The sequence below is a fragment of the Aquila chrysaetos genome, chromosome 26 (genome assembly GCF_900496995.4).
Source record: "Aquila chrysaetos chrysaetos chromosome 26, bAquChr1.4, whole genome shotgun sequence".
NCBI lineage: Eukaryota > Metazoa > Chordata > Aves > Accipitriformes > Accipitridae > Aquila > Aquila chrysaetos.
Window position 1 is genome coordinate 5,381,434 of NC_044029.1, and position 14,391 is coordinate 5,395,824.

The 14,391-nt window shown below is 39.8% G+C and overlaps 1 long non-coding RNA gene across 1 annotated transcript in view; it reads left to right on the top strand.

Moving 5' to 3' along the window:
- The window catches only part of LOC115336126, a 50,503-nt gene extending 39,509 nt beyond the window's left edge, over positions 1-10,994 (top strand). The window contains exons 4-5 of the long non-coding RNA XR_005931476.1: positions 5,073-5,180; positions 8,129-10,994. This is a non-coding gene — a long non-coding RNA (uncharacterized LOC115336126). The remainder of the gene's footprint in view (positions 1-5,072; positions 5,181-8,128) is intronic.
- The last annotated feature ends 3,397 nt before the right edge of the window (positions 10,995-14,391 follow it).

Here is a 14,391-nt window from a genome sequence, read left to right on the forward strand (position 1 = left end):
CCTGACCATTGTTCAGGAAATTGCTGGCTCTCCTTACCTGTTTGGTTTTTTTTTTAATTGTTTCTTATCTCTTTTGGGATTTTACCTTCCAGTCTCTGAATGTATGAAGTCTGCCTCTTGAATTTCACTGGCATTTTTGCTATTCCCTTCCCTTCCTTTGTAAAGATCATGAACTCTTACAATTTCACAGTGATTTTCACCTAACTTGCCTACCATCTTTTTATTCTCAGCTAGTCCTTCTTTACTTGAATTCTTCTCTCTCACTGCTTCCAGCACACCCAGAATTATCACCTCTCCATATCATGCTGTTTTCTTTTCCCAGTGAAAAGATGAGTGATTAACAGCCTCCAAGCAGACCCTGTCTTTTGATGGACAGCTTACATAAAGCTTCATGCTCTTGATCATCTATTCATGGTGATCTGCCTCCTCCTTCATTGTAGTCCTCACGCTTGTTCCTCTTTCCATTGTTAACCTTATTTCATCAGGTTTACTCTGTGATTTCAAATCACCGTTCCTAACTTTCCCCACACGTCGCTAATGAACAATCTGTATTCCTTCTTGTAATTTTTCAGCATAGGAATTACCCCACTAAGTCTTTATTATGCCAGGAAAATCATATTTTTTATCATGTTGCAAGAGTATAATTTCTTTCTGTTTATTCTTGCAGTGGTCTATACACTCAGAGAGTTTTCAGCCGACTGAACCGCTACACTTTCTTTTGTTCCTCTTCTGATAATGTCATCATAAGTTACCAACAGGCTTTTCTTAGAAGTCTCATTTAGTTTATCCTACAACAACCCCCGTAAGATTAGCAAAGCCTATGTATAATGATACATTTCATGTTTTTCAAAGGTAGACTGCATTGTTACCAGTAGGAGGTAGAAAACCATACTGAGAAAATCAAGGTCTTCATTGTGATACCAACTTTTCACCATGCATTAAATTTCAGAACACATTTGTACTTTTTTGATCCTTTATCCATAACTGAAAGGATTATGAAGACAGATCATAAAGCCAAATTCTTTTGCCTCTTCTTCCTGACATATTTTTGATCTGTTTTGGCTCTTGTCATTATCTCCATGTGGATAAACAGGATGGGATAGTTAATTCACCAGATCACTTTGTCTGACAGATTACAGAACAAGATACTCAAATGTTGTTTCTCTGCCAATTGTGCCAGAATAAGAATAATAATGTGACGGGCAGCACTTTTAGGTAGAGAATGGCTCTCCATTCTGCTTACGGTTCCCAGTGACACACATCAGGTGATTCTAACATTGATGTTGATTCCAGTTCATGAGCAAACAGTAGCTTAGCGTGCTAAAATTTAACAAATGCGTTAAAAAAACCTATTAGGAGTAGATCTGAGATCAAAGACAAGCTTGTACTTGTTCATTTGCTCTCGCTCTCGCTCATTTTTATCTCCCCCTGTTTTTCCCAGGCTCTTTTTGTGATAGCTGCTCTTATGGCTCACGACTGTGATCTCTTTAGACCCAAAACTTTCCACTCTTATTTGTTTAGTGCTTAAGAAAAAAAAAGAAAAAAAAAAAAAAAGACCTAGTCCCAACCGGAGCTATTCGCAGCTACTGTAATGTAAATAATATGTAGCCCAGACGTACAATGAACGGAGGGACTGCCAGTACTTTCTAGGCCCACACACTTGGAAGGGGGTGGAGGGGGCAGGAAACGATTAGGAGAGGGGAAAGGCAGAGCTCCACCAGGCAAGGCTGAGGTGGCTCCGCAGTTTCGGCTGCTGCGAGCCCTGCTCAGCGCTGTCTTTGTGCGCACGTTGGGATGTGGCAGCTGCTCGAGGGCAGCCAACGGGGCTGTTTCCACGCTCACTAAGCTGGAAGCACTCACAGGTTAAGGATCAATAACAAGGACGTAGTAAAGAAAGTGAGTAAAAAGCTTTTATTGAACTTACTGGTTACCAACAACACTAGCTGTGTCAGTACCAGAAAAAAAATGCAGCATAGATGTCTGAAGCACCTCATAGTCGCTCAAAAGACGAAGAAAAATATTTACTTGGGCTCTCCACTTGGTTTCGTTCACTTCTACAAGCTTGCACACACACACTAGACCCAGTTGTGTTCTTTTTAAATTTAAAGCAAAAAATTGTTTTATTGAGTCACCAGCTAGAAGAGACATGAACTCTTTCAGTCGGTAGGAGCACAACAGATTTTCCACAGGATTCTTTGAAAGTCTCCTTCGTCTGGGCTGAACCCTCACATCTGGCAGGAGCTCACTTCTGCTGACTCCAAGACCCACATCCAGGACATGAATATTCATCGTGTTACTCATGCTGCGTTCCTTTCCCTCTGATGTGTTTAACTTCCAGCACCAGGGAGACACTCCAGAGCAGCTGTGGAGCTTTTGCCAGCTCTTACTAGTTGGGCTAAGCAGGAAATCATTTTCCTGTTCCATGAAACTTTCCAGTATGAGGCTTTTTTTTTTTTTCCTTTCTTTTTTTCTTTTTGTTTTTCTTATTCTGCTTTAGGACAAAATCTCGACTAACTGCAGGTTTTCAGTGAGGAAAACCAACAGTAACCCTTACCCACCCTAAACCAAATCAAACCAAGAAAATAATCCCCAAATCAAGAAGAAAGGCAAATTTTCTGTGATTCAGGCCACAGATGTAAACTGGGATTTTTCGCACCCAGAAAGAATGCCCTGGCACCAAGTTATCTTTTATTTCAGTAAACATTATTTTAGCTTGTTTGTCTCCTCCCTTCATTCCCCACTTGATGTTCCAGCTTGAATCTGAGAGCTAGTTTTCCCAATGAAGCTTCATTGAAACCGCTTCATTTTCAGATTCTAAAAAGTATACTATTTTTATATTTTTATACACACACACATGCAAATTCCTTTCTAGCTTTACTTACAGCATTATTTGAGCTCTTTAAGAATACGTGAGAAAATTTGGGCAAGAACTACCGACCTAGCAAGTACTTTGAAGAGCTTTTACTGCACAAGGAGGAAAAAAACAACTGTACTTGCTGGCGGGGAAAATTCCCTCATCTGTTGGAACATTTCCCATGGTTAACTTTCTTCATTTCTCAAGAGGACCGCAACTTGAAATACAATGATTGATATGATTTCTACCGGCTCTTTGTAAGATAAGTTGTTGCATTCAGAAAGATGCTGTGCAGTTCCCACCGTTGTCTATTGGAGATTACAATAATTGGGGAAAGATGGCATCAGTTGGGTGATGGCTGATGTTCCTAACGTTCCCCCTGGTAACTGAAGGAAACGCAGGATTGCCGTTAAACACCCTCCGTGAGTGTGGGCAGGACACGGGTTGCTGCCCAAGCTCTGCTTGGTGCACGACCACCACCTGGCAGCACTACCACCGCTCGCAGACCTGACCGTCAGCCTTAACGAAGCCGGGAAAGGGAAGCCTGCGAGAGGCTTGACAGGTTTTGAATACTCCCAATGAATAAATAACACCAGTTTTGAAATAAGTAATGGATTGCTAGTAGCATTACTAGGCATGCAAGCTAGAGGAAAATGAGGATGCTTCTATAAGACGAAGGGCCAATTTGCTCTAAGACATACAGAAAACCACCTCTAAAATCTTACTGCCTAAAGGAGAAGCTATTAATACTAGATAAGACAAAAGTGATGGGGTGATGAACCTATTAAATAAAACACAATGCATGTAACTCTTCACAAAAAAAAAAAAAAAAAAGCAGAAATCCTTGCTAGCTTAGTCATTGTCAGGTTAATGTTTACTGCTGAAAGAGGTGAGTTTAGTATTAAGAGAGGTGGCTTCTACAAAAAGACCACTCTATTCAGGAGGATAAATCTATTTAGCTTTATCTTCCACCAGGAAAGAAATTTCCTATTAAAACAACCCATAAACTCTCATATAGATGTTTGACTTAGTCAAATATTTTATATGACACTGAGATATTTGACATTACGATATTTGTGTATAACCTGAGCTTTAAAGTACATTTTAATATCTCATTAAAATCCCACTTGGAGAACATATGGCATTTAAAAATTCATTTGTTATCTTGATTGATGGCATTTCAGTGAGCACTGTTTGAGTTTAAAACCAAAATATAATCTTAGACCTAATGAAGCAGACTGTGCAGGCTGAACTTTTTGTAGCTTCCCACCAACTGCCTCAGTATTTTTTGGCAGCAATTTTATGAAACCCACCACAAGGGACAGATCAAACATACCTTTAAAATGTGTAGCCTGATAATAATTGTGATTATATGTGTGAGAGATAAAATAGATACTAAATGATTGATAACATTAAATAATGGGTTATTAATATATTAAATCATCTCTGGGAGAAATGGAAATATGCTGTACAGGGAGAAATGTTTCCATTCTGGCTGGGACTGAGGGAAGGCTAACCAGTGCTTTATGAGTGATGCGGTTTGAAAAACAAGTTGTGTGAACAGCGTGTGAAACATGCATGTCAGCAATGTACCATTAAGTGGTAGCTGAAAGAAAATGAAGAGGTTTTAAAGCTGTTGGCTGATATACACTTGAAAAAAAGCAAAAGAAATCTCATAATCAACAGTGCCTGAACTTCCTGAAATCTTTTGTGGGTCCTACATCCAGTGAGTATTTCTGTGAGAGGAGCCTCCTTAGCGTCTAAAAAACTAGGCTTGCCAGTTACCAAGATTTCCATTATGGAAGGTGTCCAGAGAGCAACAGACCCTGTCTTGTGCAGACACCTATCTCAGAATCCCCCTCTAAAGGTGCCTTTTTTTTTTGCTCTTGATTCCAGTAAGAAACCTAAGTGCTCAGTTTAGACCGAACAATGGGATTTTAAATAGCTGCTCCTGACTGAAACAAAAGTCCCCAGGTTGTAGATGTGCGGAGCAGGAGCTGGAGTGAGCGTAGGAGAGTTCAGCCTGCCACGTTCTTACTGCTGCTGCTTCGGGAGCTTCGTCTCAAGACTGTTCAAGTATGTCCAGCAGGCATGTAGCTTAGAAATTTTTGTTCCACCTGTGAAATGCTTCTTTTGGAACTGCATTTCTGTTTATTTATTTGGGGTTTTTTTGTTTGTTTTTTCTTTCTTTCTTTCTTTCTTTCTTTTTCTTTTTCAGTTCTCAGCTTGGAGAGCATTGAAGTAGGTCAAAAGAGAAAGGAAATGTGTCAAACCATCCCTCTCTCCTCCCAGTACCTAAACTTGCAAGCAATGCTTTATTTTAGAGGTAAGTTTGGATGCAAATGCCTAGGCCAGGCTTACGTATACAGCAATCTTTCAGACTGAACCTGGGCCTACTGCTTGGGTCCTCCAGCACAGCTTGATCCCTTACTTCACAGAATATCAGATAATTTCTTGAATTGCTTTTAGATCCAGTTTTAGGACTATGGCATTTTGCCCTGTCTCCAAGGAGGGGATAATGAACTACTCTTGCACCTTGGTAGAATAACAAGGTCTCTTCTCCCCTAGAAAGTTGGGAAATGCAGAGGCTGGCTCAGTGAAGCCCTTATGGGACTGGGCTCTTTGTACCCGAAAGCCTGCCAGGCTGACGGATGCTGGGGATGAAGGGGGCACAACATGACCGTGCTTCCCTTCTTACTCCCTTGGGCCATGACATGCTCCTGGAAGAGGCAGCACGTTCCATGTAAGGCACTGTCAACCTTTTTGAACAAGTTTTCTTGAGTATATGGGCATAACAATTCAGATGCAAAAATGTATCATATCTATATTATTTCCACAATATTCCCCACAGAGCCCAGGCGTTCTTTCTGAATGATGATGATGATGATGGCGACGATTGCTACAGCAGGGGTTGCTGGTAGAGTTGTTATTGCAAAGCAGAGAAGTTCACAATAACAAACCACACCCCTCTCTGACAGCATCCATCGGGTACATAGTACACCACAGGCTAAATTTATACTTTCCTCAAGCTGGTTTTTAGCTGGTTTTTTTCCCTTCCCCTGGCTTAAAGCCATTATATGTCTTATTTGAGGTTTTGATCTGTTCTCACCAGAACTACCACATGATTACAGGAGTCTACATGTCATTAAGATGGGCCAGGCAAAGTTCAGGACAGCATGTTAATGGCTGAGCATGGGTTATACGAAACGCTCGGGCTCTCCAACATGGCTTTTCCCCCACCCCCTTCACCCCCAAGATCAGGCTTAGCTCACATTTCTTTTCAGAAAGCAGAGCTTGAAGCCAGGTATTTTGCCACAAACATTTGCAGGCTTACAATCCAAGCAGTCGTAACTGAATGCTGTCTCTCACATGGAAAACAAATTCTGTACATGCTGTACATTCTTCAGTGGAAAATAAAATCCAGATGGCCTTTATTTTACCAAAAAAAGTGGGGCAAACAGATGAAGAGACAGAAGTCCTTTCTTACTCACATCCATCTCTAAACCTTGCCAAAATAAAGGAACCAACAAAAAGTTCTTGTGACTGGCCAAAGGCAGGCAGTTACTGACTTATGAGATAACAATACAGGGAGAAACATGTTCTTTTTAAAAATAAAAGGATATTAGCAGATAAAAATCAAATAAGTATAGGTGTTTATCATTTTGCAGTCCAACAGAGTTGGTCTTTAAAACAGAGCTGGCCAGCCTGGGATGTGGAAAAGTCAGGTCTGATGAAGAACAAAGGTTGCTGTTGGAGGACACCAGAAAAAAAAAGAAAATGGAACAAGGTCATTTCGAGTGGAAAATGCAGACATTCTGTTCTTGGTAAAGGCTATGATGGAACACTCCAGGGCTATCAAGATCCTTTCTCAATTTGTTTCAAAATAAAATTTAAACAAGTTTCCACCTAGTTTTGTGTTGGAGGGAAAACTGGTAATTGATGGTCAATTGATGGCCCTTGTCCAGTCACAGCATGCCCAAACCAAGAAAAAATAAGAAATGTTTCCCGATAACAGGTTAAAATTCATGTAAGTTTTTCAGAAAATTCACTTATTCATTTGCATGAATAATGCAGACATTCCTTTTAATTTTTCATCAATTTTACACATGCAACTTTTTTGAAACCTCTCAAAATGTTTTTGTTTAACTTTATAGCTGTTGTTTACTCCCGAGTCTATCTCCCTCCCTTCTCTGCCTTCTCGCATTTTGCTTTTAAAAAGGAGGAAAGTAGAGGAAAAGCAAAGAAAAAAAAAAAAAAAACCTTTAGCCAAAAGTACATTTTTTGTCTTTTAAATTAATTTTAAAAAATTAGAAAAATGATCAAGAGTTTTTGTTTTTTAAAAGTTCATTTTTCAACAATACCCCCCATTATGCTAGGAAAATTTTGATCTAAATCTATTAAGAGCTTTGAAGATGAGCCAAGCAGTCAGTCCTCAGAAATTAACTTTAATTAAGTAGAAGTAATAAAAATTTCATTTAGGTGGGATGAGAGGCAAAAGGAAGGGATCCGTATGTTCCAGTGTGGCAGGAGAATTGCACAAATTAGGAAACTGCCATGGATACTGACTATCGGTATGCAGCTTGCCATATTCTTTCAGTCATTATGAGCTTGCGTTAGATTAAACAGAGATAGAAAAACAACAACAAAGAAGTAAATTTTTTTTTAAATGTAGTGTGCAGTTGAGAGCATGTAATACTGCCCATCCTTTACAATAAGATCAATGTACACTGAGCACACAATACCAGCACATGAGAATCTTCTGTACATTTAAATATTTACATTGTAATTTTCTGCACAGAAGAATATAGCACCATGGAGTCAAAGAGGGCTAATCACCACGTTCAGACTCTATAGAAATGAAACACTAATACCTGAAATATGAATGAATTGCTGGCATTAATGAGGAAGGAAGATAATGAGACAATACTGTATATTTATATCTAGCACAACCTTCTTTCTGTACTGCTCAAGGTGACTCATTCCTGGAACACAGGTCAGAGCTCCAGTCATCAAAAATATGTTAAACAATTCAACTTAATTACTGTTCTAAACTCTGATAAATAATTGCTAGTAGTTCCCAGATGACTTTAAGAAAGATACATAGAAAAATGAACAATGTAAGATATAATGAATAGTACTTGAAATACTATTACGAGAAATATTAGATAAGAACTTTTCCCTGGATCTTCACGAAAAATATGTTTCTGCCTTTGCAGTTGTGTGTTTAAATACAGTGCTTCAGCATACTGTGTTCTGTTCTGTCCTTTATTACAGATATATGTACATTCTTCCATGAGCTTTTTTTTTTTTTTGAGAGCTGATTTCTCTGTCTCTGCAGTGAAACCATTAGTCACCAAAATGGGCTACGGGTTGGGTAAATACCTTAGGTCTTATAGCTGGATGTAAAACATAAATACCAACTGTTTTCAAAAAGAATATTGCAGAAATGGGTTACTGAATGAATCGGTTTGATATCAGGCATTTTAAAGCCTCACCTCCATCACTAGTGACCATCATGTGTGTTCAGAGCTTTGGAAGAACAGCAGTTCAGAAACCTGACGGCAAATAAACCTGACAGCAGATAAACAACAGGCAGTGCTCCCACTCTGAGATGAACACTTGTCTGGCCCTCAGATACTGTTGAAACAGTAATGTCAGTGCTACAGAGCCAGTGGTGCTGGTAGCAGCTTAAAAGCTATCCATTCTTTGGACCTCACATCTTAGAGGTCCACCTCACCCCCCGGGGCCCAGGATTCAACAGGAACATCCAAATCCATACTTTGCCCAGCTCTGGCTATTGACTCTCTTGACCGGAGGGAGAAGCCCAGTTCCCAGCTAGCTAAGCAGTATGTTGTGAACGTTAAAGGCTGTGTATCCTCGTGAGAGAATTTGCTTTCCTTCCAGCTTTTCCCTGGAGTTCACAAAGTGCACCACAGTGCCTTTTTTGATGAGTTTACATTTTGTTTCATCTAAAACATTGGAGTTTTATCCCTTTTTCAAAATGAAAGACAAGTTTAGAAGACTTAATTTCCCCCCAAAAATGCCTGAATGCGTAAATCACCACGCCCTGCAAAAAAAGCCCAACCCAAAGCAGCCCACCAAACCCATCATGTGGTGGTGATTTCTAAATTCTCCTAACCCTCCTTTTGGTGATTTGTAAGAGGAGGTGACAAACACATCTATTCTGTACAAACCCCATTCTTTAGCTTGCGTACATGTATGTGTATGCATAGCTATGCATATATAAACATACACGCATATATACACGTATATATGCATGCATGTATGTATGAGAAACACTGGAGTTTCAGGAAATACATCTCAACACTTGGATTGCTCCATCGATCAGTCACTGGGATTCACAGGACGACCTGTCATGGCATGGTGCTGTCTTAGGCCGTGCTCCTGCAGCTCAGCTCTCAGTGGGTGACTGCCCCCAGTATTGGAAAGGCAAGACCTACAATGAAGGGGATGTCCAGTTGCCCCCCAGTATTGGAAAGGCAAGACCTACAATGAAGAGGATGTTCAGTTGGAAAGGCAAGACCTACAATGAAGGGGATGTCCAGTTGTCCCCCAGTATTGAAAAGGCAAGACCTACAATGAAGGGGATGTCCAGTTGTCCCCCAATATTGAAAAGGCAAGACCTACAATGAAGGGGATGTCCAGTTGCCCCCCAGTATTGGAAAGGCAAGACCTACAATGAAGAGGATGTTCAGTTGGAAAGGCAAGACCTACAATGAAGGGGATGTCCAGTTGCCCCCCAGTATTGGAAAGGCAAGACCTACAATGAAGGAGATGTCCAGTTGTCCCCCAGTATTGGAAAGGCAAGACCTACAATGAAGGGGATGTCCAGTTGCCTCCATCCATGTCACTGCTCTTCTCCATCAGACACTGGAGGAGGAAGCCTGGGATCCCACTGGTAGCTCCGGGGCACGTACGCAAGAGCTGGAGAGCTCAGGAGACAAGGACCGGTGTTTACTACAGAGCTGAGACACTTCTTGCCTGAGGGAAACAGCACAAGATTGTAGCTAAATGCCATCAAACAGCTAGAAATAGTTGCTTTTATTTGGGTCAGAGGTTGCCTGTGTCTAAATTGGCTGCTGTGAAGGAGAAAATAAAAACAAGAGGTGTGAGTCACCGGTTGCTGAGGGAAGGGACGTTGTAGAGGACTGTAATGAATTCCTCCCTGCTGCCGACATCCCCCAAACTACTCCTGGGCTGTAGTTTGATGAAGGCAATGAATGCTGATATTTCCATGTCCATATACTTATTTAGCCAATGTTAGCAAACCAGTGTAAGCTCAAACACATCATTGCATTGTTTTGTATGCTCAGACCTGAGAGACTATCAGAGCAAACAGCACTGAAATGATCTGATTTCATAGTCCTTAATGAGTTTGCCAGCTATGTGCTCTCAGAGACCTCTCACATGCACTCAGCGTTGTACAAGGAATGAATAAGTAAGCTTTCACCCAGGGCCAGATCTCTAAAAAAAAAAAGAGTTGGACATCCCAACCTGTAAACTATGGACTATGGAGGCAGTTCTGAAATGTCCTCTTGAAGCTATGTTACTGACAAAAACTAGCAACCTTAGTATTCAATGATTTTTTTCTTTTTTTCTGTTTTTATAGTTTATTAAAATTCCTTTTCTTATAAGAAGTCTTACAAGAATTAGATGGCTAGACGACTTACAGAAAACAAATGTTACAGAAATATGAGTACAGCTGGAGCAAATTCCCATTTTAGGTAAACCAGAAAGGGATTCATATTTTTAGTAAGTAGTTGTGTGTTTGGTTTTTGTTGTTTGGGTTTTTTAATATATAGCTTTATATTACCCATTCTATTCTCATGTACCCAAACTATGTTTTCAGTAACATTGCTTATTCATATTCCACACAAGTCCATCTATTTCTGCAACAGCTTCTTCTGTTGAATATAGTATTCCAGACAAGGACACACCATTGATTTATACAATATTATCATTCATTTGATAACATTTCTGTACCTTTGTTTGTAATAGCATTGAAAGTTGTTTGTTTTTATTAATGGAGTTACATCTTCAGCACACATATTTACTGGAGAATCCATTCTGACTGATAAGATACCTTTGTGGATGAATAAAGTTATTTTGGATCTTTGAAGTTTGTATAAATACTTTCTGGCATTCCTTCTTCAATCTTCTATTTATCAATCCTGAAAATGTAGTTTGATGACACATTCAGGAACTGTATTAGATTTACAAAGAAATTTGTATTTTCTGGCAAAGGTATTATGTGACATCACAGGAAGAAGCTGTTCCGTGCAACATTTCTTTTTAAAGTCAGGTTACATTTCAGTGACTAATTATGTTTTAAGGAGCCAGGAAACAGTTTAGGAAGTTTGGCCCCCTAAGTTTTCTGATTAAGTTCAAATATGAAACACAATGAATTTTTTGAAGAGTCACAGAGTCTTATCTAAAGGTCAGTGAAATAAATGTGAAGCTTTTAAAAATTTTTTTAAAATTTTACTTCAGGAAGCATCAGATGAGGCCTTGAGACAATGAAGTTGTCATCTGAAGTGAAAATCTGTACTTTTATATTTAAATACTCTGTGAGAAAGCAGAGAGCCAGCAGGATTGATTGAGTCTTCCCACCATCTCCAGTGTAACTGGGATTGCCCTTTTGGAAATAATTTTGGAAATTACTTTGAAAATCCCACAAAACAATAGTAAAGGTTTAATAACATTGGAGTAAACTGGGCAAGTTGTTATACTTCATTCAGTTCCACCTCTTTTACCTGGGAAGGAACAAGTTGTATTTGAAAACTGTGTAGAAATGTTTGTGAAAACTGACTACTGATCTTATTACCTAACTGTGCAGGTAACAAATTGAAGGACTCTTTTTACTGTGTTTCTTGGGTCTCACTGCATGACATTCTTTGATAAAACCTGGTGAAGGGACAGAATGGGCCAAAAGACGATAGTCTGCTGGGAAGAAGCACCTGGGAAAGCAATTGTATTACGCTAGGCAAATCAGTTCTCATCTCCATATAATTATTTTCCTTCCTATCTGTGGTCTACCTCATTTAAACTGTAAGTTTTTTAGGCAATTAGGCAAGACACAGTTCACTGTACATTAGCCTTCTAAAAGTGAGAAATCTCATTTCAGTTAGTTATCCAGACTTGCTGTACATTTAAGAGAGAGAGAGAGAGAGACTTTCAGAGGATGATTCATCTTTCTTGTCTAAGACTGGAATAACATGAGTTGCTCACTGGACAATCTTCTCACTCACTGCCTCTTCCCCTTGACAACAGTTTAGATCAGATATTAAACTATAGGTAGATAAAGTTAGGTGAGATGACTCAAGCCCTTGTGTACACTGCCTGCCACCTTATCTCAGTCACGATTTCCAGATATGACATTAATAGAAATAAATAACAATATATTGAGCCAAATGGAGGCCTGATGTAGTTTTACATTTTCATGGTGAAAAGCTCATAGAGATATTAAGACTTCAGGGCAGTCCTACAGCCTGCGTTAGGCAGAAGATCAAGCTGGATGGCTACAATGATGGTTTCCTCCCTTATTTATATATCATGTGGAGTGGGGAGGTGATGACTATTGACAATATTGACTTATTCTAACTCGCTAAGGATGCTTTATGATTAAATACCTCAAGTGACCCCAAATGAGACTCTAATGAACTTGTGAGCTTTATAAACAACATACCTTTTTAGGAGCAGCAAAGGATCTCTTCTGACCTCCCTCCTCAGCAGGTGCTAGCCTTGCCTGTGGCTGCTGGTCTGTCTGTGTGGTAGAGACAGCTTTTTAATTGTTTTTGAGTCGAGCAAGAGTGTGAGACAGCCTCTGCCTCCGAAAAGGTTTTCATTACTCCTGTTTGACTGGCTAAAATTGCTTTTATAAAGCTCAGTGTACGGTTTCTTGCTGCCCACCTCGGTGTTTTGGCCAACTCCCTGCTCATCACTCTTATGCCACGGGGCTTCAGAAAGAACTGAGGGACAGGTCTGTTTCTACTCATGCTAACTCAAAGTCGAGTTTGTTATACAAGTTCTTCATCTGAATCAGCTTTAATATAGTTTTATAGCCCCTTAGTGCCATTCTGAAGCTGAAGAAAGCCTAGACCAAAATTTAGCTTGTAATTCCAGATGTGTGTTATAACACTGCAACAAAATGGAGGGTGTATATTCAACTCCTATGCTCTTTAACTTCTCTCAATGTCTCACCAGAGCTTTCTGACCCAAGGAGATGGATTTTCAGCTCGCATTTCCCCCACATCCCTAAAAGTTGACACAGCACTCAGTCTTTAATAGAATTACCGCAAGAAATATATTTTAGAGAGTTTGTAAATGACAAAAGTGGGGGTGTAGGTGCCTAAAGGCTGTTCCGTTGGAAGAAGGGGGCTCTGCTGCAGTGCCTTCTGTATGGGCAGCCCCTCCACTGTAAAAGTGCTTTCCCCTACAAAAGATTTCACGTTAACCTCAGCTATGCTGGACCACACGGAGCTGTGAGGCAGCGAGTCGTGTCAAGGCACTGCAAGATTTTCACCCATCCTCATCCAGCCCCGCTCTGGGTCAAGAGCTTCCACACCTCACTGTACCAAAATACATGTTCTGGGGGGTTCTAAGAGTCTTGGAGTGTGTCTTACTCCACTGATGTACCTACACACATGTGTAAAGTATGCCACTGTATAAGCCTTGGTACCTACATGTTGCAAATAGCCTTTTTAGTGAATCCAGAATCACAACTGAAAAATGACACGTCTAACATTTCTGCATAGCAGTCTGAGCATCCCTGAACACTTCTGTCAGCAGTTATCTTATCAGATATCTGAGTTCAGCTGTTGCAGGCTTTCGTTTTCACTTAGGGGAAAATCTGTCTTGTGAAGTAATTGTCAAATGTTCTTGAAAAAACATGAAAAAGAAGAATTAAATATTCATGATTCATATGCTAAAATTCACATTTTTGCATGGTCTGTGAATGTTGATTTCTGTAACACACAGGGCAGCAAATAGAAAGAGGAGCTTAGCTTCAGAGGAGATGTTAGAAAGGTAAAGAATCTGATGTAGCAGTTCTGCCTTTGTTCCTCCTTCTGTCATTCTGCTAGGTGGGTTACTGCCTTTTGAGTCTCTTCTGCCCTGTAGTATTTAACCTCATTTTACAGGACAGCTGTATTTCATCACTTATGGCATACTGGGACCTCATTAGGTGAGAACCTCTTCCTCTTCAAAATGTTTTAAATCTGGTAATTATTTTCTAAAGGATCTTGAGCACATTCTAATTCACAGTTAAATACATAAATTTGAGTATGTGTATTATGATTTATTCTTTCACTTGCCTACAACAGGACCCAAATAAGAAGTGAAATGCCTCATTAAAATGCAATTCAGTATGGCTTTTGAGTCCCAGAGAAACAGAGTTTGCAAGACAACAGCAACCAATTGAAAGTGAGGATATTTCCCCAACATGTTATCCTTCAGCAGAGGTAACTGGTGTTTCCTAGAAGTGTATGTGGTCAAGTAGGAAATATACTAAACTTTTC